The 27,250-nt window shown below is 36.9% G+C and overlaps 1 protein-coding gene across 2 annotated transcripts in view; it reads left to right on the forward strand.

The window, feature by feature from the left end:
* The window catches only part of LOC105671998 (nephrin-like), a 231,301-nt gene that overhangs the window by 11,808 nt on the left and 192,243 nt on the right, over positions 1-27,250 (forward strand). Inside the window, exons 2-3 of one of the 2 annotated variants that reach the window (XM_012366643.2) lie at positions 5,428-5,571; positions 6,524-6,671. The gene's annotated coding sequence lies outside the window, so the exon portion shown is untranslated. Of the gene's footprint in view, positions 1-5,427; positions 5,572-6,523; positions 6,672-18,760; positions 19,415-27,250 lie in introns of those variants that run through there. The other variant, XM_012366644.2, reaches the window with a different exon arrangement.

Here is a 27,250-nt window from a genome sequence, read left to right on the forward strand (position 1 = left end):
ATAATTCTCGACATTCAAGTGTTAAATGAGTTTAAGTAGTTTCTCTGAACTCGCGTTGACAATCACGATAAATGCAAATATACAAGATGCTCGAAAGAAAGTACGACAAAAAGATGATGAGCCGCTTATCATCCGTATTACGCGGCATTAATAGCGTTTAATCCTCTCCGAACGCATAATTCTACGCGAGAGATTTACACATGAAGTGTTACCCGCTCCCTCCATCATCATGGCCTCTTTCGGTCTATTCTCAGTCCATCATCACTTCGAGAGCAGTTAGGGATCTTAATGTCGGTGCAATAATCCGATTGCGTTTCTCGCAAATTGAGGAAATTAAATAGTTTGCATAAAAAGATAGCAACCTCCTACTTATGAAGTATATTTTCTGAGCGGCATATCACGTACGTTATTTGACAATACTAATAATACATATATAAATAATACATAATTTGACAATACTTGTACAAAGAGATAACTTGAAACGGAAATCACGTAATGCGTAAGTCGATTCACCGCTCATAAATATTCTCTCGGCTACGCATTTCTCGAAATTTGATAACCAAGTGTTATTTGAGATTTTCTTGCAAAAAAATTTTATACTGATTTAATAGTATTAGAATTTAAAATATTTAACAAAAATTTCTGTCTGGTTTCAAAACAGCATATCGATTGACTCGAAATGACTAATTTGTAGGTTAACCAGTTATCGCGTAGCTGCGTATGCCTGTACCAAGTGATTTTGTCGATTCCAGCGACTGATGTCATTAGATTCACATTCGAAGCGGGCGCGGATACATTTGCATCACATTTGCGTTAATAACCGTATGCGCGACGTTCCCCGAGGAGCTTGCAACCATGAAACTCAGTATTAAGGGGTATTTATAGAGAAACGATTTTTAATACGACACCTTTACGATATCGCCCCGATATTGTTTCAAAAGCGTATATTTTAGGATCGTTATTGGCATTAGAATAATATGCTAATAATATGCTAATAATATTGCACAGTAATATATGGATCGAGGCGTGTACTTTATAAAATTCCAAATGGTGTTTTATAAATTAGAATTTTTTTTAAGTTTATTGTTATCATTAAGACTGTTACTTATATCATATTTTTATTTAAAAAATGGCAAAGCATCAAAATTTATAATTTCTATTTAATTAATTTTTCTTTTACTTTATTTTAATATCACTTGTCTTATTTTAACACTTAATATTTTCGTAAGATATTTTTCAATTACGAAATAACGTTAGAAAGACAGACGAATATTTCAAAGCAAAATAGTACCACGAACGTTACATCATGTAACATTAAAATTACGCACCGTCATTAAACAGTTCGCATTATGTGCATTATGATCAAATTGTACGTTCTCTTCGGTCGCGTGCTAGAGACAGGCAGATTGACTGGATTAAACGTGACCACGCGAAAAGTTTGGCTCAAAGACGTACAATCGCTTTACCAGCGGAAGCGCTGAAATGGCAATCCCTATACATCGCCCCGGGGGGTTTCCGAACGTGCTCTCCAAAACTCCAAATCGGAGTGGCGGTACATCGAAAGCGATTGGACAGCGCAACTCCCCGGTGAGCTTTGGCCCGGCGTATAACCACGGATTAACCTCGTAATGCATCTCATGCCTTAACTTTACATACTAACTTGCAACACAACGCGTGTAAACTCGCTGCGGCTGTCCGGTTCGTGCGCGCGTGACGGATAAAGTCCGCTGCGCGCGAATTTACATATAACAGAGAGATAAAGCGCACAGCATCCAATGATATGGTCCAGCATCAGCTTTGCGAGAACAATATCGCACCTTACGCTACAGGTATCAATGCTCAACACGTGTAAGCTCACTCTGACTATTCGGTTTTCGCGTGATGGATAAAATCCATTGCATACAAAAAACGTAAGCCGTAAGCATGGTCAACTCGTTCAATAAAACCGCCAACATAACTTCGCGAGAACAAAATATCCACTTATGTCAGCCGCTTCAATGATCGATATTTCTATGTTCTCCTGTCTATTCATATACAACGTGGTTAAATTGAGAATATTACAATATGACCCTAAGACAAATAATATGATGCAAATAGCGCGGCAGTGAAGGTCTGTTTAGATGGAGCAAATTTCATGATATATTATTATATGATTGCACTAAAATGCACTAGTTCATGTTAATATCAGTCCTCTCACACATCAGAAATTTCAAATATACAGTGTCAATCGATTCGCTTTATACAGAATAACTAATATTTAAATTTTGTGCAAAGAGAATCAAATAGAGGAGCGCAAGCAATAAAAAAGGAAATCAATATAATGTAAAAATTCAAAACTAAAAGTTTTGACAATTAATAAAGAGCATACAATGAGCTAAATATTTAAAAGAAATAGAACAAATTAATTAAACTTGTAAAGTATATTTATTATATAGGTTATATTTATAAGATGTTGAATTCTGTGCTTTTTTTGCATAAAAATAGAGCTAACATTCTTATGTCATGACAATAAAAGCCTATGCACTGTCATCAAAGTATTTAGTGCACCATTATTAATAACGGTTTATTTCTTTCAATACTGAAAACAGAGTTTCGCAATATATGAATATTGCGTTAAATTCAAATATATAGAATCTGAAAATTTGCTCAATAAAATGAGCTATGAGAATAGAATTTGCTAATATAAATTTCCTTTTTTGTACAAATTTATGAAATATTTTTATTTTTTCTGGAATTTAATTTTAATATTTATTTTATTAAATTTATATTAAATGTTAAATATTATATTCGAAAAATTTAAAATATCTTGTATAAATGAATATTGAAACGAACATCGTCTAATGAGGTGCTTAGGCACCACGGTATCCTGAAAGACGTATTTCAATTTCCACATCTTATTCAAGAAATAACGAGCTTTACGTAAGATGACACGAATATCGATATAATCATGCGCGCTATTCGCGCCTGAAACTTATTTGCTTTTTGCTCGCGGCTGGCATACGAGTGCTTCACATTCGAGACTTCTCATCCATATTCAGTGATCAAACGACAAACGCGAAAAGGCGAAGATATCTCTAAGTCGCGCGAGAACGAATAGTCGTCTGAGATGTCGCGAGCATTCTCAAAGCAGACACGATCTATATCCCATCGGTTCCAATACGAAGATTTTTCTTTCATTTATGTACCATGGTCCTGCAGAATGTATAATATCATTATCGAAGAAGGTTGAATGATATTCTTAAACAAATTTGGAATCCAAGTTTTCCAATCACAAAAATTTAAAGAAAGACTTATACAATCATCTATAAATAAACATTAAAATTTCAGGGAATTAAAACAATTCTATTCAATAGCGTAAAAAATAAGTAACGAAACTTGTTCGAAAAATTCTATACCATATTTCAAATTTATAAATATAAAATAATTTTTTTGTTCCATAAAGAAATTTATAGAGTTACAATAAATAAAGGAATGTGTATTTGAGACGCAAATATTTGCCTCCAAGCTGTTCGTCTTAATTTCAGACTTCCGGCTACGAGCTCGTACTATAACGTAATTATGCCCGGAATCGTCTTATATAGTCTTCCTCTTGTTATTACAATTTTGAGAATAATCGCCGGATAAATCTTCGGTAGCGATAAAGGGAATTAATAGCGGCAATTAAAGCAAGATGCACTGTGAAATGTGTGCACTGGTAAAGATGTCGAGTAACGAAGGAGAAACTTCGCGCTGAAAGAAACCCCGAATAGAAAATAGATCGCATTCATTTCATGAATACTTGAAACGTCTATTTCTGTCGTCTAAAAGACAAATCTGCCCTATAAAAGTCTATAAATTCTCGACCCATTCCGAGTTTTCTTATGGCAAACCTCGAATATAAAATTGTTTTCTTCTTAAAATATTTTGACTTAAAAATATGTACACCGATATTTCTTGCAATATTACTGAATGTACTATTCAATTTTCCAAGAATGTAAAACGTTTTGGTAAAACTTTATATTAAAATTCAGCAAAATAATCTTCAACAACTTAATGAAGAAAAAGATATTTCACATAAATTCGCTACGTAAAAGGATATCGATCATGTGCTTAACAAACAATATTTACGGCGGAAAATGTACAGTTGTGAATTAATGCACGCGAAAATCTAGCGCAAGTAGAAAAAACCTCAACCAGTGACGTGAAAAAATGCACGTTAGAGAGAACGGCTCGATAAGTAGAAGCAGATAAAAGAAAAAAAAGAAAACATAGAGAGACAACATTCCGAATGGGTCACAGAATGGAATATAGATCATACGTGCTTTGAGTAGCATGAGCGTGCGCGTATCGCGAACGAGTAACGTTCACCTGTTCCATGCACTTCCGAGCCACCGAAGCATCCGTTCTCTGCGTCCGTTTCCTCGACGATCGCTGAATATGGATGAAGCACACTCGTACTCGTCAGGTGGATGTGCGAGCTTAAGATATCCCACGACGCAGATACTCTCTCCTCTCAACTACAGCCACGATTGTATCTCCTGCGTTTCACTATCTTTTTCCCTTGCACTTGCAGAAGAAAGACTTAAAAATTGATGAAAATTCACAATAAATGTTGTAATAAAGAGTGATAATACGTGCGCGCGCGCGTAAATTTTTATAAGTTCTGACAATGCAGAAATAAAATTATTAAAATATTATTTTCACATATATTTTGACACTGTAGTATTAATATATTTTTAATTTAATGCATAATAATTCTATAAAAATTAATAATTTCTCACTAATATCGCAATATTAATATCAATTTAACACATATAAAGGAATGGCTCAAATGATAACAATCAATTAATATAATAGAAAGGCATAGAGAGCCGTCGCGGGATGTTAGTGCGAAATTATAATTTTTCTTAAAGAAATTAATTTGTTAGTCTACGTGAGACACAGTTAAATTAATATCAATTAATATCAATAATATATACACATACATATATATATATATTTGCATGGAATAAAATATTTGTAGGAAATAATCGCATAATATTGGTCGCAATTGCGCGATTTGAAATGTAATAACAATTTCCATTGCCATCTATTCTGTGTTTGAGTACCGTCATGCGAGTATTGGTAGCGAGGTAATAGCGCGCGTACATAATAGCTACGACGTAGATCACAAATTACAATAACAACATCGAGTTGCGCGTAAGGTATTTCGGCGCTAGCAATGTCGACGATTGTTTTTGTAATGTAAGACGCGGTATACGCGTGCTATTGTCTACGCACTATCACTTTGTTATCATTCACGCGAAGTAATTTATTATTATGCACATTATTGTGTACGTTACATTGTATAATAATGCGTAATGCCAAGTAACTGCTGTAAGAATAAATAATTAATATCTTACAAATGATAAATAATAACTGAGAAATTTCTTACCTTCTGCTTCGCAGATGTTTGGAGGCACCGAAACAAAATAGACGGTTACGGTAATTATTCCATATCTTTATTTCTCATACCACTGAGAGGAAGAGGAGGAGGAGGAGGAGGAAGAGGAGGAGATGATTCGAGAGGCACATCAGCGGAGTAACTTTAGGGTGAGTGGATTTATCATTTATTTATTATTTATAATGGTTAAAAATTTCAAGTGTCAGGTTTAATATATAATTAGAAATTATTGCGAATAGTTAAAAGTTAATAAATTATATGATTTGTTGTTTTTGTACTATTTAAGTACAGTGAAAAGAGAGACGATAAATTTTTCATATCACGAATCACGAAATATTAATTGCGATATAAATTAGCTAACTTTAATTAATCTCAAATTTATCTCCTGTTCATATTTACGAGGAATAACTTGTTAAATGTTCCTTGCATTTCATAAGTCACACCAAAATTTCGCGTATATAGCGTATATATAGAGTGTCCGGTAATTTCTGAATCACCTCTCGGGTGCAGGTAGAGCGGGTTAAACCGAGTAGAAAAGTCTTTTACTGTTTTGCGATTTTCGCAATAATTAATGAGAAATTAATTAAAGATCGGCCAATTTGCGCGAGTCTAAGCGCGGGGCGAGAAGAGACAGCCCACTGTTACGTGATCGCTAGGACGCAAGGATCTAGCGTTACGGACCGCTCCTATGTTACCGATGTCGTTTGTAGAGCGCTCCTTCCAACGCTTCGCGCGCTTAGTAACCAAATAACAGTAGGCTGTACCGCCACGGGTCTCTTCTCGCCGCGCTCTGAAACTCACGCGAATTGGCCGATATTTTTGAATCAATTCCTCATTAATTATTGCGAAAATCGCAAAATGGTAGAGGACTTTTCTACTCGGTTTAACTCGCTCTACCTACACCCGAGAGGTGATTCAGCAATTACCGGACATCCTGTATATATATATCTTTAATTGTAACATTTAATTCGTTTATTGTCCGTCGGATAGTACGCAAAATTAATTGTGCAATTTTTTATTTCTCGCTGACGTCGTTGTCTGCTTTCAACACCGCGAGTTTCCACCAAATCGTAACTCCGTGCGATTTCGTACTTTTTGCAGGTTTTTCTTTTGTCATGATATGACAAAGTTCGCGTCGAGAAAACGGGTAATATGATACAAAATATCGTGCGATTGTCTCGCGAGAAAGAAGCAACATCGATGCATCATTGAAAAGAGAGGAAGATCCGGAGAGCATCTGCGGAGCAAGGTAAGAAATTTCTCATTTATTATTTATTATTTGTAAGATATTAATTATTTATTCTTGCAATAGTTACCTGGCATTTCACATTATTATGTAATGTAATGTACATAATAATGTGCATAATAAATTACTTTAAAATGCAATATGTTAAATGTATAAGATAAACACTTTTAATATCTAATTGATAAAGTATGTATATTAAGCCTAAAACTGTGTAGTGTAATGCAATTGAGAGATTACTTTAAATATACTCAAAATGTATATAAATTTTCATTAATTAACAAAACATTAATATAAATATTTATTTTATCAATCAACGGTTACTAATTTTTATATATACATTTGGTCCATTTAAAAAATTTTTATTTTTAATAAAAATGTAAAAAAATGTCAATCTCTATTATATGATACTTTATTTTACTTTTCCGTTGACTATTAGTAAAAGAAACATTGGACAAATAAACGAAAAATATTCGAAAAAATGTGATATTTTGCAGACAAATAAAATAAAATATCTAAAACTAGAAATCAATATTTTTTACGTATTTTTATTAAAGAAAAATCCAAAACTAGATAAACAAATATTCGTTAACTGGCGAAAATTCACATATATATTTCTGTATATATTTAAATCTCTACATTGCATTTAACTTATACATAGAGTTCGATCTGCACAATCAAAACTTTGAACGTACTGTCCAAAATCGTAACTCTGTTAGTCTCGGCTGCTCTCCCACAAGAAAACCACGACACAAAAGTTAAGAATCGCACGGGGTTTTGTCATTTAGCTTTAGACAGATTGTCGCGTCAGAATTCCCAGATTTTGTCCTCGAGAGCACCGGAAGTGCTCGGCAGGGTGAGCAACGTGGGTAAAGTTTTCGCGTAGCAACGTCAGGCGGCCTATTGTAATCGCTATCGATTCCGCGGCACGAAAACTTCGAAGTAACGCGTTTCGTAAGTCCCGTAGCCGGAAAGTTCAAAAGTCGGATGGTTCCGTCGCGTATTCGATTGCCCGCACCGGAATCGGGTTTACATAACTCCCTAGATTTCCGGCACGACGTCTAACCATTGCAACTTTGCCGGGTCTTGATTCCTAAATAGAGTTGTTATATACTCTTGCCAATACTCTCCGGCGACGCAATGTCGGCCGTGTTGATTTTTTCATCAGTGAGTCGAGCTTCTTCGACACGGATGAATAAAAACTTTTCGTCTTGTTCGCGCCACTTTAAATAGTTGACATGTAAAAAGGTTTGAGTGTAAAATTCATGCGACTTGAATAGTTTTTACACTAGAAAAACCGAACGTCAATTTAGTACTTTGAGTATCTCGCAAACATTTTATTATATTTATGTCAGATAATTGGATTAATAAGTAGAAATTTATTTCTTAGTAGGTTTCTTTTATGTAAAATCTACTTGTCCAAATATCGCATAGAATTACTGAAAGTATAAACACCAGTAAGTTGTTAATGACATTTCAAAATTAAACATTTAAAAAACTTTTTATTTTCGTCAATTTTGCGCGATTGCATAAATATCGTAATTTAATCTAACAATCCTCAATTTCTTTTGCGTCTCGAAAAAGCAGCTACGTACCTTTAACATCCAGCGAGAGAGAATAATGTACAAAAAGAGAGTACGAAAGAGGCGATTAAAATAGAAGTGGTAGGGTATGCACAAAAGAGAATGCATCAGGTTCTACAATGGAAGGCGAGGGTGAGAGAGAATACAATATTAAACTTGCAACAGCCCAAACTCACCTATCGCTTCATACGTTATTGCATAAACATCCCGTCACCCTCACTACTCGAATTTCAATTATCATCAATGCGCCACCACTCACGTCTCTTAGTTCCCGATGCCTGCGGCGCACGGAGCTCGCAATAAATCGATAACCGTTCCAATAACAATTGACAACGCGACCACGGCCGCGTGACACGCATCAGCCCCGATTTAAATGACAAAGGAGATTAATTGTTCGGCTCGTCGAAGTTTTCATTGCATTCCCCGGTTGCCTTCTCGTTTTTACAGTTTGCTTGGTCACCGTTGCTTCATCTAGTCGTGACACCTTTTATTGTTCGAGAAATCGGTCCATCGCCTCGCCGTTCGATTTTTATAGTTCTTTTCGCGATATTTTTGTGTTGTCTTTTCTGTTTTTCTTTTTCGAATTCTTTGCTGCCGGACAGACGCGTCTTCGTTGTTTTTCTCACGTTCCCGCATCCTTTTTTACCGACCCGCTTTTGACGAACCCTCGCAAACAGCCCGCCGTCGTCGATGCCGTCGTAGCCAATCGATCGTGGCTTCGAGTGACAAACGTGTCCGACCCTATCGATGTCTGCCTGTTGTTTTTTCGCGATCGATCATCCCCGCCGGTCGTCCTGAAATTTGACGGAAACAACGTTTACATAATGATAGTGAACGATGTTGTAAAGGATGCTTCTTTCTCGCAACGATTACGATGTTTCTTAAGAAATTGGTGTTTCCTTTGTCTAGTCTGTTACGATATAATACGAGTAAAATTTAGTATGAAATTTTGTTTATATTTATGATTTATAAGTCTATCGATCGTTTTCTCACATTTTTGTAATAATCTTATGCAGATAAAAGGACAATTAATTCTTGATGATTAATAATAATTTTATTTTTATACATGAAATATAACACGCATACGTTTGCAAATATTGGCTAACTTTTCGTGGGAATAAATTCGACAAACTTTTTAAAATAAATTCTCTACAGCGGAAGTGCAACAAATGCAAACTCGCATATTACTATGTTGCATATTCTGTTGTTATCGATTAGCCTGCAACATCGTAGTAATCTGTTAAAACCCGCAAGCGCGCATACACCAGGCTGTTTTCAACTCCACCCTTTTCGTGTTTTAAGAATTCTATTCTGTTAATCGTCCCTCTTAACTCCTGATGTCTGTTTTTTTATTTTTGACTTCCATTACAAAGGTCGAAAGAGAGCACAAAAATATCAACGCAATAATTTCGCTGTAGTGTGTTACGTGATTATTTATTCATTATCGTATTGTAACAATAACAATTAGGATGCCGATTGTAAAACTTTGTACACATGAGAATTTAACCAGTACACAAGAAAGAGTTCTTGACGAAGTGTTTGAGATTAAAGAACAGAATCACAATCGGAACGTTCGTATCGCGCACCACTTTGAGATTCGTAGCAGTCTTTGTGGGCGGAAATCTCGAAACATTATCACAGACGTACGTACAAGAGCGAATTTCTCAAACGCGACGATCGACTCAAGTTGCTTCCGCTCGGCAAGTAGTTTTGCCCGGGCGGTTCTCCGTAAGAGAGGACGAAAGTTACTTCCTGGTGCTCGGCGATTCCACCGACCGGCGGGCGTCTTCCGCACGAAAAGTTCATTCGGATCGAGTCGAGCGTTATTCAGACGGATAGAGTTTCGTCGAACCGCGAATATTCGCCGGCGCGCGGAATATTTAGGTTCTATCCTTCTGGATTTCATTCTGGCTCGCGGCGTGTCGGCCTTATATTTTCTGTTGCCACGAGCGAGTATCGGCGTTTACTTTACAGCGAATTAACACCGCTGTTATCCGCGATATTAACGCGTTAAGTGAATCTCGAGTACACAATCACTATCTTTATCGTACAAAAACAAACTGCGAAATAGAGTCATTTATATTAAATGACAATACCGCCGTTACACCGGTGACAAGAAAACAATGGAAAAGTAAATAATAAATCGCTAATAAGAAAAGCAAGAAAACTGCTTTAAGTTTCCATCCTCTTTCTTAACTGTTTTCTAACACGTTAAATAATCTAAAACCTCCCTTTATTCCGGCGCAAAGTTAGTTTTGGTAATTATGTACCTTTCTCTTTTACCACGAATATTATATATTATAAATTAATTATCACGGACGGCACGGAGTCGCAAAGTTGGTAGGAAATTCGCGTTTAAACTGCCGCCGCCGCAATTTGGGCTGCAAAGTTGAGTCCCTAAAATATATGGCCGGCTTCTCGCCCAACGCTCTACGGTCACTCTGAGGCGTTTCTAGGGTCTCTGCGGAGGGGCGCGGAGGAACCCGAAATTCCCGGTGGAACCGCGAACCTCGAGCAGGAAGTGCTGCGGCGTACCACCGGTTCGATCCTGGGATACAGTTCGGCCTCAACGAGCTACTCGTGTTGTAACCAAAACAGTTTGACATTGACCGTCGCGAGCAACCGTCTAACTATCGTAAAGAGAATATTTTATTGCAAAACATACACGAACACACAATCAAATGCTACAAATTCATTATTCGTTGGTTATTATAACGTCAGGGACGTCAAATAATGAAATTTAAGAAATATCAGGTGAAATAAAAACTCAAACAATATAATATGGAAATACAAATACGAATATTTAAAACCGAGCATTTTATACGTACGGAAATATTCTAAAAATATATGATAAAAATTCCGTCTATTAAAAAGATTTTTATTAATAGTGTTTAACAAAAGTGAGATAAAAAAGAATATTATTTTACTCGAATAAATTAATTATCCCGGAAATCGAGGTTTATTATACGGAAGATATTCGTAATTCCAGACAGAATAAACCGCAATATTATGTCGTAGGACGAAGGGTTAAGATTCCAGCGCATTGCGGCTAGAGATTAGAATCTTATTGTCAACATATATGAGTTGGAAGTCTGTAGTTGTTGGAAAAATTCTAGTAAAGTATCAACGGCGACATTTGAATCTCTTTTCGATTTTAAACTTGAATTTTCAAGATCCTAAACTATAAACAAGCGAAATGGTATAAAAGTCTCTAACTGATAGTCTTGTTATCTGAGAATGCATCTTTATTGTTCGTGTGTGAATTATATTTTTGCATTTTACTTTCCTAAATTCTAATATTTCGTCAGCTTTATTCCGTCCGTAGGAGCGGTATTTCATTTAAGTACCGTGAGGTATTTTGTTTAACTTCCAGGCGACGTTGATCGCATGCGAAATAATATTCGCTCGGGCGGAAACGTTTGTACGGCCACGGCGGCGTCTTTCTGCGCAGGACGAGTTATCGGTACAAATAAGCGGACGTAAATACCGTGGCGGCTTAAATCGCGGTCGGTCGTGCATGAATTCGCGTTTTACGCGAGCGAGGCGTGCCGCGGAATGCACCAGAATCGCCGTATTATGATAATCTATCGCCCATTCGGTTTTCTCGATATGCGCCTTCGGATCTATCTGTCTCAATTTATAGCAGGGGTTATCGCCGGACAGAGCACGAGTCCCATCGTGAGAATTCCGCCGCGATTATTATGCCGCGCGCTAGTTCCGGCGAGTTCCGTTGACCATTCAGCGGATGAGTTTAATTTTACCGTCTACACTCCGTGCGATGTTTATTTAATCATATTGAAATTTTTGTTCTAAAATCTGTAGCAAAGCAGAAATCGATGCGGATTAAAAGATTTTGTTAAAAGAGCGATTGTGAATTTAACTCATTGCTGCGGTTTCGTGCATCAAAAATAACGAACGAAACGAGTTCGGATTAAACATTTGTACGGATTGAACATTTTCGCGTAGTATTATTATTTAATGCTACGCTCTTTTTAGTTTTAGGTAATTTTTCGAGGTAAAGAAAATGAGAAAATCTCGGAAAAGCTGTGGCTCGAAATTTCAGTTCACATATCGTGTACATTAATCCGGTTGATTCTTTATATAGATCACGCCCCGCCCGTCGATATACACCAGAATATCCGTCGAATGCACCGGAATCGCCGTATTATGGTAATCGATTGCCCATTCGCTTCCGCGATACGCGTCTTTACGTTCTTTCTGGATCATACAAGCGTGTTATGATCGAACGCTGTAATGTTCACAAAAATTTCCGTGGATCGCAGTTCGGCGAACATGCATTTGGTCGTAGAAGTCTCATTGCACATACACGTATATATATTCGCTTCTTTCTCGTCGTATCGTAAAATGCATATGCTCTGGGAGTTAATATCGTAGAATTAGTTTGGAATTTATAGTCATTACACTATATTCTTATCTACATATTTAATTATTTCTGGAGGTAAAAGCAGTGGTAAAATTTTGCCATACACGTTAAAGCGCAGAAAATTCAATGGATATGTAAATATGAAATTGTATTAAGTGCTTTCCGAACTAGAATACGAGATGTGTCGATTATTGTAGTATAATATTTTATACGCAATTAACGATTGCGCAATATTAAATACAGTAAAGAGAAGTATTGAATAATGGAAGAGCTTTCATCGATTTTGTGCAAGTCCATTATTGCCGTCGTCATGATACTTCAATGAGAACCGCGTCTCGGACCGGAAAACTCGGCATCTCGAACGTCCATCGTTTATTCGTGTACTTGGAGGTCACGTAGGTCCGGCAATAAAACTCACGCGACGAGAGTAAAGCTCGTTTCACTCTACTTCCGCCAAGAACAGTTCCTTCGAGTTAACGGAACTCTAGGAATTTCGATGGGCATGACAGAAGCGGTAAGCGCCCGTCGCGTTGCGGCGAACTCCTTTCGGAACGAGCAGTTTATTCGTGTTCACTGCGTTACGAGAATTTCGACGTACGTGATAATGACGAGGTAACGCGCCTCCTTTGGTCGAGGAATTTATCTGACTCGTCGAGTTTCGCTCTTGCGACTGATAAGTTAAGGAACGTCGCCGGAAGATTTGCGCTTTCTAACGAGGACGTTTGCAAGATGATGTAACTTTTCGGTGCGCAATCGACGCAACGTGCGGAAATGACGCGCGAAGAGTTGCGAGTTTCTTCGATCGTGGCTTTTGAAGTAGAATGAAGTATTTGTAGTTTTGATATTGAATAGTCGGTTGATTTTGTTGAGTTTCTTTGCTGTAATTTATTATAATACAATATGCACAAAACGAAGTAATAATAATTTTATATAGAATTCTCATGAGTGAAAATTCGTCGATTCTTTTTTGATTTATGTTATGTACAATATTATAATTAGCCGATAGGGATAAAGTGAAAGCAGAGGGAAGTGCACAGAGACACTTCCCTCTGCTCGAATATGTATTATTTATTTTATACATATTCTAAATTTAATTATTGAAAAAAATAATTTTATTATTTACTTTTTTACATTTTATTTATTCAAGTATAATTGGTTTTTTGTTTGTGTTACTAGTTCTAAAAGTAATGAAAAGATATTTGCCCGAGGAATCACGGCGAAACTTATAGAAGCGTTTGCGGTTATTGGAGCCTGGACAAAAAATCGGAAATAATTTTTTGCTTCAATAATCGAACAGTTTGCGCATAAAAACGATCAGAAAAGTGAACGAAAACGAGACAAAGCGGTGTATGAAAAGCCATGTAGTATTCATCGAAACGATCAAACGGTTCGCTTGCCGAATAATTGCATCCTGTATTGGGGCCGCGCGAGTTCGCCGATTCTTTTTGATTTATGCACCGCCTGTGTGAAAGCAATTTGACAAAAGTAATGGTTAATTACGAAAATGTCAACACTAGCTGGGAGCAACGTAAAAACACAGAACGAATAGTGACTAACGTGTTTCGCCGTTAAATTTTTCTTTTCTCTTCCGAATGTTCGTTATTTCGTTTCGCGCGTAAACGTTCACTATTTTTCTTTCTTTTTCCATCGGTCATTTTCTGCCCTTCTCGCACACTTCTCATGAATCGAGAGTTCGAACTTGCCGTATCGAATGTTTTCGCCTCGCTGATTTTACCAGATTCAGGATTCCAATCGCTTTCTACCACCCGCGAGGACTTCGGAAGCGCTTACGAACTCGACGGCGTCGAAGTAAACCCTTCGGTAAGATCTAGGATTCTAGAGATCGTCAGGATCTTTTCGTACGCGGTCGCGCATGGAGAATTCGGTGGGAGTCAAATTATCTGAATATAATTTGGTCGTCCAAGTCAGATGCAGGGAGATCGCTGTTCTCATGAGCCACTATCACGAAGAGAGACATTTTCCAGTGAAGTTCTCTTAGTCAATTCTAGATTTCAATCAGAAAATCCGAAAATGTAGAGAAATTCTGATCCGAAATACAGTCTTACGCTTGATGACGTTGCGATCGAATCGTCTATCAGCTGATACGAATCAAAAATGCTCACATCAATAAATAGAGAAATATTGATTTTCCACAAAACTTATTCAATTGTTTCAATTCAGAAAAAAATACTTTTTCCTTAATAGAAATTACGATCATTATTATGATCGATTACAATCTATCAAGATTTTTACGATTGTTGTGCGATCTGGAAATATATTTTTACAAATACATTTACAGTAGATACCTTATAAATCAGTTTTGGAAACAATATAATATTTATTGATATTTATTGATATTCTTAACTTTGTTTTTTATTCGCAAATTTTTGCAGTTTTAATTTTGAAGCATTTCTATGCAACGATTCACTCGAGATAATTACACACGCGTAGCACATTTGCATTTATCGAATATTCAACAAGCGTATTGGAACATTAACTCAAGTTTTACTCGAAATTCCGAAACGCAGAGATTCTTCGAGTTTCAAACACATCGCGTGACGCCGCGCAATCATTGAATGTTCGAGCGTTCCACGCGTAAGCTCCTAAAGGCAGGATTGCTGACTAACTTACATGTAGCACATGAATTAAGATGTAGGTTTTATCTTTCGCGTGCCTTTATGTGGCATAGCAGAATTTACGCACGAATTTACGCTCACTAAAACTGGCATTATTGTATTGTGCATGCATGCCTATGTATGCAGGTGGAAGTACAAACTGTCTGGAATTGATAGCGCTTGTCTTCGGAATCAGAAAGCCACCGACGTGCGCAATCATGCGGTGTTACCACGTCAAAGTGAGCATCGTTCCTCCATAGGTTCTTGCCAACTAGATCTGCCTACATAGTATGGAAATAGTTACAGGTGAACGGATATTCGAAAGTGAGATACACACAAGATAGAAACGAAAACAATATTGTGTCATTAATTGCATAACTAGAAGCAACTCGGAGTTTTTTCAAATTAAAAAAAATTTTTTTTAATGTAAAAAGATGTGTCGAAAATATACTAGTTTATGTAGGCACTTAATTATTTTTAGAAGATTATACTGTGTATTTATTAACGGCATTTTAAGTTGTAAATTAATATAAAAAACTAAAAATATCTTTAATAAACACGTATATAGTATAATTCTATAAAAAATAATTAATTTGATAAATAATACATTTTAACGTTGAAAAACGTTAAAGAATAAGATACATTCCGTCTATTTAGCATATGTACGATTTCTTATCACGTTCATTCGTCGAGATAACACCTAGTCTGTAGATGGGTTCTCGCATTTGCACCCACGTTTGCATATTTCGAGTGCATCAAGCTAGCATGCGCGTGCTTGATTGCAAATTCACTGTCGTCTTGATCAGAGATATTAAACGCCAAATGAATCGAACTTGCTGTCATTTTCTGTTTACAGAATTGATCACTGTGATAGCGTCACCGTGTAATATTGTGTATAAGCTTTATTGATAGAACAGCTAGATAGATAGATATGTAGATGAATCTATTTGGCTTAAAGATACTATAGAGTAATAATACTATAGAGTGTAGTTTGAAGAAATTAAAAAATATAACAATTTATCACGAGAATCCATCGCGCTAAATGAAGGAATAAAATAAAATAATTGCAATTTTAAGCAACAGAGTGAATTGAGCTCTCTCGCTGTGGTATTATATTTCACAATACCATCCTGATCCACTCTGCATTGCAACACGCGCCAGTTTTATTCGCGCCGCGCGAGAAGACAGAACTATTTCCATATTCCCCAGCGATGTCTCACGTCTCACGCAGCCAATCACAAAGCCATATAACCACAAACGAGCCGAGCAACGAAGTTATCTTGTGCGAAGTCTCTGACGCAATACAGCGGGAGATCGCGGTTAGGTTTCCGAGCGAGGTATCGCGACTTGACAGCAAATAGCGGAGAGCATAGATGGGTATGCATCCCGATGCGGCGCGGTACGGATTCGATTCTCGCACATAAAGACGCCTCTCGTCTGAGTGCCATATGTGCGATCGCGATCAGAGCTGTATAAACTGAACAGCTCGACGATGTACGGCTATCGTTCAACGAACCGCTTCTAACGGACGATCGATTGATACGGTAATTAGTTTTCCACGCCGATGCGTCTAACGAGCTACTTTCTACATGGTCACATCTGAACGAGGCGACCCGAGTGCCGATTCCCTTTTGAGCTTTCACGCCTATCCACGCCTCTCCGCAATCATGCTATGCTGTACAGTCGGCCGTCGTTTCCTACGAAGTTTTGGAAAGCGCTAATTACGAGCGACGGACTTGCTCGTTAGCGTCCACCCGAACTTCGCTGTGCACGCCAAGCGATTCGAAAACCAGAGTGATTATAACACAAATTGGCTCGTCACGATTCGAAAGTAAGAAAGTTTTTCGTTCGGCGCACGATGCACGATAGCCACAGGATGGGTCAGGGTGAAATACTCCGTGTGATTTGCCCACGACTTTCGGAATATTTAACGAGAAAAAAAATTTAATTTAACTTTCACAAAAGAAATTTTAGTTTATTGCAGGTGACATAAATTATCTTCGGACATTATCTAGGCATTTATGTATAACGTATGAACGTTTAATAAGTCTCTCTCTTTCGTTGTGAAGTAGTATTAGTATTCTCTATGTGTTTAATCTTTTGTTGCCAATTTTTCGTTTATTCCACAGTAATTATACTCGTTACGGTGCGGGTACCAATTTGAAAGATATATAAACTATTTTTTTAACGATGATAAAATTCGTGGTCCTGTTGAAATGTCGGCCGTTTCGTTGCGTTGAGTCAAATCCGCTTACGTTTCTACGACGTTGTCATTGAAATCCGTATTATTTTTAAATTTCATTAATATGAATATCCAATCGGACGAAATCTCTTCATGTACTTTAAGCGTCAGACTCGTTAAATATTCATCAATTATATATCAATTATATATCGATCAATTTATTAATTGTCCAAAATATATATTAGAAATTGTTACATTTACCAAATTAATTTGTTATCGATGAATTTCAGAGGAAAAAGTATGCACTTATAAGGCAAATATCTTTAAGAAAATTTCGTGAAATTAGTTTTTTAGCAAGCAATAACAATAAATAATATTAAAATATTAACATAAGCCGGAAAATTTTATATATGTATAAATTGGGAAAGAAAGCAAGTGCTCGTCATAAACATGCGACATTATCCATGTAAATGTAAGTTTTAATCGAGCGTAAGATCTTAATTACTGTCAAGTAATTGCTTCGGAGAAACGTGGAAGTTATCGCGCATCGTGTCTCTTTCACCCGCCATAACTTTGACTCCATCAACAAGTCTGCCTGTTCCAAATCTGAGTCTGATAAACTCAATTAATTATGATTTTAATGAAAGATGGAAAATGTGAGACATTTTTGGCAGCTGATATTTATCATCATAATAATCATTATTTGCTGTCACAATGGCAAAGAAAATAAGGCTGAAAATAAGATTGTGGAAACATTACATATCAAAGTAAAAGCATATCGCATATTTTTATAACTTGTCAAAATTGTACTTTTACAATTGACAATGTTTATTTTATTATAACTTAAATTCATAATTCGTACAATGTATGTACGTTATATCGTACGAGGCATGTTATAAAAAACAAATATAGTTTAATAATATTTAGAATTATGCAATAGTTAAATTCTCACTATTTTCACCAAACTTTTACTCATTAAATGTGTAATTACTATATTGTTTTATCTAAATTCTTTAATCTCGAAACATAAATTCAATATTTCGTGTCGATGCACCATATTACTTCGTATCCATGAGTATATGTCAGTGGGGGAAACACATTTTCCTCTTTTCCAAACTGCCTCCTGGTCATCCTGTTATCCCCGCACCACTCTCATCCCCATCTCCCGATTGAAGCTCGCGAGCTTGTACGAAGATTATCGAGCTTGCACGAAGCACGGGTGTCGGCACACGGCGGGCGAGTCTGGACGTGTACGCGCCGCGGGGTGAGTAGCACCCCTACTGGGCGGGGAGGAGGTAACAGGGGTGGGGATTGGTTGGGGGAGACGCTTCGCTTGTCCGTGCGCGAAAGTTCGCCGGCAGCATCCAGTGACATCGCGGAGCTCGACGCGCGCGTTTCGTTCATTGCGCGGGAGGATCGAATCCGTGATCCTTTAGTTATATCGCGAATTTCTTCTCAAGTAAAATTATGATTAGAGTTGCAATCGCGTGAAAAGTCCGTGTGCGGAGCAACCGCGCGAGTTCTTGCTCCATCGCGACGTCGTTGTCCAAGTGACGATTTCTTTTTTTCGTTCTTGACTCCGGCTGAGGGTGCCGACAGTGTTTATTCGCGCAGTGATATACGGTGCTCGCATCGTTAATCATATAAGTCAACGACAGACGAAAAGGAGTATAATCGTGCGCGATTATCAGCAGTCCGGAATCGATGAGGGTAGTGCGTGACAACGCGGTGCGCTTTCGAGGACGATGCGATGAGAGAATGGTCTCTGGGGTCGAGTGAATAGTGAGGGGGTCGCAAATTGTCGCGTCCGCTGATGACAGCCCGTGACACCACGTGTTCGCGACGTCATTCCAAGACGACGACGGCGGAGGTGACGTTGGCGCCGGGAGAATCCATCGCGGCGATGCCGTGATGCGTGTAACGTGTGTGCAAGCTGCGTCTGGCAGTGCGTTTTGATCAAGTGTTAAGGGGGATTGACGGCTCAGGTAACGGTCCTAATTCCGTTTATCTTCGTAGTGGTGCTCGTAATGAGGATTATAATATTTGGCGTATTGGATGCGTGGAATTTTGACGAAAAGTTCCAAGATCGTTCAGAGGTGTGGCCCGTGCGAGTTTAATCGTGCTCTCTTATCAACTTTTATTTTATTCATGTACTCTCTCCACTCGTTTTCCCTCAAATTTTCCCGTGAACGTCTTTATCTTGAAGGGAAGACTTTGATTAATTCTCTGATATTAAATTATACGCGTCCTAAATTTTGTGCTTCAGGAAATTAAAAGCTGAACAGTATTGTCGAAAACAACTGTCACAATTGTCATTTTTTATTTTAAAATAAAATAATTTATTTCCGGAAAACAATAATTGTGTTGCATATTCTGCAACTAAATAAAATTTAGTTATTATTCTATTACATAAACGCAATTTATTTAATTAAAATCTTTCTGGCATTAAAAAAATTTGTACTTCAAATATTTTACACTTTAATATATTAAAAAATAAATTTTTCTATAAGAAATTATTTAATTTAGAAATGATCACAATTGTTTATATTCTTGACAAGCGTATTAATATTATACGTTGAATCTATAAGATGGCTTAAGATAAGGTTTTTAGGTTTAGCAAACGGGTAGTTGCCAACACGTTGCTTAACTTATTGGTAAGTGATGCGATAATAAATCTTCTTATCTTGATAAATAAAATTTAATCGACCGTATCATACCAAATCAAGAGTAAATCAGCATTATTCGGCGACAGTGTTTAAGTATGTAATAATGCTCTTGAAATAAAATTTTTATATTTGCTGGCATTTGTACATTGTTTTATTCGCAATAAGTTAAGCAACAATGCGGTTCATGATAATGCCAAGCAGGCATATTCGCTTATCGAATATAGCTGTGACGGGAAAATAAGTACAGTCCGAAAAAAAATACTGGGGCTTCGTAAATACATCGGGTATCTGCATTCAGTTTCCCAGTTGCAATATTACGGAAGTTAAATAACAGTCACCGCAGAAAATCAAATACACAGTATACTGCCAGCGCCAATAAGCTCCTGTCGAAATTATATTGACAGAGAATGCGTTGATGGCGAGCCGCAAAAGCATTTTCCGTTCCGAATTCGGTAAAACATTAACAGCTCGAAAGGGTGAATGTGCTTCGCTTCGGTTGTTATCTGATTGCAGCCGCCTCCGAGTGATTGCTGTAGAATTGTAATAGTCGGCTTTCGATAAACGTATGCAAATAAAACAATATGCCCTTTACGCTCGTAAAAGGGTAGCGTTCAAACAAAATGAATAGCTTTTCCGCTCGTTAGTTCTTTGATTGATCGTTTTCAAATTGATGTTGTATTCGGTGCTACAGATTTTAACTTTGCTGTAACTCATCGATGGTTTTTATTTAAAAAAACCTTTGCGATTTATAAATTAATATATGAACGCTCTTGTGGAGTATATTCGTATATTGCGTATGACACGCTGGTTTCTTTATTATTATTTTACAATACGCTCAATCAACTAAAAAAGTAAAAAATTGTTTATAATTTTGTGAATTCCATCAGTGAGGGCAAAAATATCTGCCGAATTTTAGACGGTTGGAATATGGGTGAAATAAAAGTAGAAAAACATTTTAGAAAATTTTTATTTAGAAACTGCAATTTTTATTTATTAAAACAACACGGTTGAGTTTCAGTTATTTTATTACATGTTTTTTATTTTCCAATGAAGTAACTCTGTCAATATAATACATGCAGCTTTCATTATGGTGGCACAAAAAAATTTTTTCCCTGTTTATTTATTGGCGCATATCTAACGATCGTATTGTGCAAACATATCCCATGAGATTGAATGCACGCGGGAGCTGATTCGCGGACGAAAATGCATTTCAATTAGCGACAGATGAAAAATGATCTCGATCATCGCGACAATCAGTCATCGCTTGATGATTTATAATCCGCGATAAACATACAAAAATAGAAGAACGTACAGAAGTATATTTAATGGATTTTGATTTTAATATTTAATGAGCTATTTTTTTGTTTTACATATATTTAGATATGCTTCTCTCTTTTAAATGATAAAATTAACCAAAAATATTCATGAATGCGCAAAAATCGATGGTAGTTTAGTCTGTCAATTAGTTTCATCCGCTGACGCTGTCGATATTTTTTACGGCGCCAACATTTTTAGTTGCATTTTAACATTGCAAACTCCTAAGCTTTTCTTTTCTTTAATCCTTTTTATTCGCTCCCGACGTTTGAGCGGACAGCATTCAAACGTTGGGAGAAACGATGCAACTTTTCGTTGTTGGACGAGCGATGCTCTGAGAGAGGAAGTTCCTCTCCGTTCGGGAACTTGCAAAACATGAACGAAAGTACAAGTAATTGCCTATTCGAAACTTCCGCGATACAACGTGCGATACGATACGATGCAGTGGAGGGTTTAAAAAAATTGGGGATGCATTTTCACCGACCAGCCGCACACTTAAGGCAAATTAAGTAGCTCGCGTGCCATAAACTAGTTCTCTCAGGGACACAGGCAAAGGAGGAATAACGTACTCTTCGAAAGAGAGCACGTTTATTCGAGAAGGTAGTTGCGCGAACGATTGACCTAAAATTCCAAGAGCGTTGCGAGCGAGACTTTCGACAAATTCACGAACGGCCCGCCGCGTTTTCCTGTTTCGCGAAAACTTGTTAGAACACGATCTCTATTTTGTCTGCTTCGAGACATTGAAGACCCTTGTTGTTACAATGTCTGTTTGAGGAAGTGCTTACGAAGGTACAAAATAACTTTGAATACGAAAATAAATACAAAATGCTATGTTTATATCTATTATCATATTTCATATTTTTACGTTGATAAATTCAGATAAATGAGTTTATGTAAATATACTTCTAGTTCTAGTTATAATTTATAGATAAATATATAAACAAATATTTAATAAATAGAAGATATTTTCATATAGTACAAAATTAAATTACAATTTTTTGACGCTAATAAGTCCTTTCGTAAAGAATTTAATATAAAAGTCGAGATTCACATTCGTAAATAGGTTACAGCAATTCACTTTCCATTACTCCGCTAAGCTCGCGCGCGTCTTTTTCCAACTGGCTGCTAGAAATTACGAAAGAGATTGAGTAACTAATAGAGACGAGTAATCCACCGGTGGCGGAAAACGAGGGGTGGTTACTTTTATTCCAATTCATAGGAATCATTATTATCTTGAGCACGTTAATTTTTCCCTTGATATTGTCCCCCGATTCCTCTCGTCTGTCCACCATCGTCTTTGATGTCTGCCGGTGCACTCCCTTGAAGCTCTCTTCAGGGTCTTCAGGGTCTTCAGGGTCGCGTCGGGCAGGTCGCTCTCTCGAGCTCGAGCCCGGTAATGGTCGTTTAAGAGCTCCCGTGAAAAGCTCAGAAGCTCGAGGCTCCTCGATATCTCGTCTATCGGAACTTCCTAGGGCAGGCAGTCATTCTCGCAGTTTACTCCGCGCCCCATTATTCTTTGCGCTAATTCGGCGTCACGATATTAGCCGGAAATTTTCGATCCTCTTTCGAGTCGATTTGAGTTTTTGTGATTGGCGTGTGGAATTTTATGGGTTTTTCATGTAAAGAAATGATAATTTTGCCTCGGCGAGGTCTTCATGACGAGATGAGTGGGAAAAGCATTATTTTATTCACGGAGGAACAATTCTGATTGTGAGAGCTACTTTAATATTTTAACTTTTATTAGTAAAGCTAAAAGCTATTGAGGTCGCTGTACTTTCTGGCATTATCATCTTAAAGTTAAAGCAAGTATTGCCATTCCGTGACTTATTGTTATATAGATGGAGGGACAAACATTTGTATAATGCTTTGTGTAATATAATTTTAATATAATTTAAAATATAATTTTAATTTCTTTTTTTACTCGAGTTGTTAATAAAACACAATTAATCGTACATAGTCTAATAAAAAATTGCAAAATCAAGATTTATATATTTTCTTAAACAGGACAAAGATAATTTTCTCAGATTGCTCGGTGATCTAATGTCTGATAACAAGTGGAAATATACCGATTTCTTATCGTGGGAATCACAATCTTTGTAAAACGGTCATTGTCTTTCAACGTGCAACCCTTTCTGCGAGCGGATTTCATGTCACGTGGTGGTTGTAGTGCCGATGGTTCGGCGCGAAAGTAGATAGAACGAACTCCGCGTGTCCGATGTGGAACATCGAAGGAACGACTCTCTTTTCCGTCGGCTGTACTAACACGGGCTGTAACCACTTTCCGACGTCCGTCTCGAGTACGCGTCGCGATAGAAGCGAAAGAGAAAGAACGGCTGATAAGAACAAAAAGCACTTACGAAGCACGGAGGACGTGTCTCACGATGTCGACGAATAGACTGCGTGCCCATTTCGATCACGTCAATATCCGCTGTTAGAAATCGAATCATCCGTCATCTCTTTGTTTAACTCGAACGTTACAATATCTCTTTGCAGGAGACTTCCATTTCGATTTGTTAATTTTAGCGTGTATATTTTTTATTAAAAATTTAATAAACGCGAATGTAACGCTCTTTAATATGAAATGTAATAAAAGAGACATGTGGTTTTCAGAAAGAGAAGAAAAAGTTAATTTATAATATAATTTTATTTCTGCAAATGCGAATGTTTTTTTGTAAATAATATTATATTATATTCCGTTTAATATTACCACATAATATTGTTTGTTAAATTTATGCAATTTGCATATGGAACTGTTAATGATTGGAACTCTTTTTATAAATAAAAGGGAATTCTAGAATTTTTTAAAAGAAAGTTAGAATTGTGTAATCAGAACTGTTAGATCAGAATTTTTATGATAATGGTACTGCTAAAGAGATTTCCAAAAAATAATATTACAAAGAAGAATGGTCTTGAAATTGAAAAACATAATTGTTTTGAACAATCGACATCGCATCGATATCTTTTGCCGTTTGTTCGTTGCGCAATTGGTCTTGCAGAAACTATCGGGGCAAAGCAGACACGCCCTTCAAGCCATCGATTCATACATTTACTTTAGGCGGCATTGCTCGCTGTCGCGTTTTCCGCCCCTTCGACTGGAAGCAGGAAGTTCGTTTTGCTCGAGGCGTAAAAATACGAGAGATAAAGTACCGAGAGTTGGATCGAGATGAAAAAGGAATTTCAATTATTACCCGAGGCACATCGGACTCTCTGTTTTATCAATAGTATATCTCGAGAGACGAAATAAACTTGTGCATTAAAAATACCGCATAGAAATTTTGCGAGTTACATATGGAAGTTAATCGAGCAAAAACCAACCAGGTGTTTCGATAACGAACGAGAATTATCGATAAAAATAATCTTGTCACTGGTAGTATTGTTAATGCATATTTCATAGGAAACAGAGTTTCGTCATTAAAAGATACAAAACGGATACGATATACAAAGATACAAAATAAATCACTTGCTATTAGTCGTAATAACTTAAATTGTCTTTTCGAGGCAACAAGTTTATCTTATCATATTATGGAATAATAATAACAAATTCTTCGGAATAAAAAAATATTCCATATTGTAAATGTGTAATGTAAATGCGAAAATAGCATTATTTTTATTATGACAGTATCACAAAGAAAAATTTCTAAAAAATAATATTACAAAGGGAATGAGCTTGAAAAGGAATTCTTTTGAACAATCGCATGAATATCTTTGCAATCATTGCATGCGACGCGATCGGTAACGATAATTTAATAGCTATTAATAGTTAGAGCGAGAGAGAATACGTTAAAATCTTATCGAGTTATTTTATAGCCATCGTAACCGAAAATTCAGCCGCGAGGGATGCAGATCTCGTTTCTTGTTATCTGCGGCATCCCTTGTTAGATGTAACACGGCTTCAGTCTGTATTATCCTCGTATTCTCCCCGCCAAGTCATCACACTTGCAAGACTCGACGGGAATAGGTAGCGATGCAGCTCGCGCACTAAAACACCGATTCGCGTTCCGCCCTTTAGCTGTGTAGTTTGCCGGTCGTTTTACAGCTCGCCCGGAATGACCGGAAGCGCCGGTAGCACGGACGCGTACGATGAACGATGGAACGAACAAAAAAAGTGGAAGGGAGTGGAGGAGAATCGAGAATAGCGAATCGTCGACGAGAAAGAATCTTCGATTAAATCTGGCGATTGGCGGCCTTTCGAGTAAACCGACCGTATAAAATTCAATTTCGCCTTTTCATCTTTTCTGCCTCTCCATCTCCGTCCGGTCAATCTTCAATAACTCAATTCTCGCGGATCGCTTTTAATCGTTTCATTATTAATCCTTGCGATCGCGCCTTCAGCCTTTGTGCATTCGCGAAGAAGAACGCGTTTGAAAATTTGCAAGACACATTAATCACATTTATTCATACTGTTTCATCAACGCGCTATACAGCAAGAAGCATAATGAGATTACAAAATGCGGCTTCGTTGCCAACAAAAAAGTTAAGAGCTTCAAAGTTAAGAGCGGGACTTGTTGTGCGTTACCTTGCATATTCTTATATATGTTAAAAGCTATATAACGTGCTTTATATCCGTGTTTTTATAGGACTGCATTACATAAAAGGATTTAGAATGCAGCAAATCCTGTATCGTATATCCTCGCTACAACCTGGGCGGATAAACGGAGAATATTTTTGTGCGTGTTGGCGCCGATTTTTCGCGACTTTGTTTATTCGCGCTGGACATATCCGTGGGTTTTTCGTCAACAACATTGTCGCGTTTACACCGAACTTCGATCACAGCGCGAGGCGTTTATTTTTTTAGCAAGTGGCAATATATCGTGAAACGTTTACCTTCGTTTAGCGTTGTCGACGAAAGAATTGCGTGACTGATACAAACTACAGTAAAATAATGTTTTTATGACATTGCGAGAGCTGCAAGAATCATGAAAATCAGTTTTCGAAAAAATCGAATGCAGCCACACGGACTTAAAAGAATTTTTTTGCGCGTAAAAACTAGTTATACGTTGAGAATATTTATTCCGTTAAATAAATTATAATGAAAATATACGAAATTTATGCAATTGCGCTTTTAAGTTTATACATTGTTTTTAGAAAAAATCAATGCATTTTAAAATAAATCTTTCTATTTGTTAGTGAAACTTTACATACGCATTTCAGCATCGTCATAATTGATTATTCTCATTGAACACAAAATTCTGTCATGTGTTTTTTGGTCTGTATATAATGTATACGCTTGAAGTTCGACCCTGTGATTCGATCTCTGAATTTACGCGTTATTTCCTCATTTTACAGCTGTTTCTAGAATTCAATAAATATATCATGAATTTACTGCTCCGTCAATTTATTTAAAAAAATTTTTGTTTTGTAAAATAAATCTTTTTCATGTCGGAGACCTTTATATTGCGCAATAATGTATAAACGAAAATATCTGATTTCTCATCGGGTGTCTATTTCGATTGCACGATATATAAATGTGTCGTGCATTTGTCACTTTGCAAATTTATTTAACTGATTGTTATTTTATGAAATGTATCTTTTCATACCGGGAAACGTTTACACTAGATGGAATTGGCAATATTTGATTTATTCGTTTGCATCTATCTGTACAACCCAATTAATTGTGCCCTGGATTTATTACTTTACGAATTCATGTTACGAATTTTTATTTGACAAAATAAAATATTTTCGCGCATGGAAATTGTATATGTTAAGCAACGACGGCAGTGTTTGATTTACCACGGAGCAGAATAATTCACGAATAGTTAATGGTGGTCGAATGATGATGATGATGTAATAATCACAACGGCGAAATGTTACCTCGGTAAACTGGTCTACCGGTCTGCGAGG

Source organism: Linepithema humile, chromosome 1 (assembly GCF_040581485.1).
Source record: "Linepithema humile isolate Giens D197 chromosome 1, Lhum_UNIL_v1.0, whole genome shotgun sequence".
NCBI classification, from domain to species: domain Eukaryota; kingdom Metazoa; phylum Arthropoda; class Insecta; order Hymenoptera; family Formicidae; genus Linepithema; species Linepithema humile.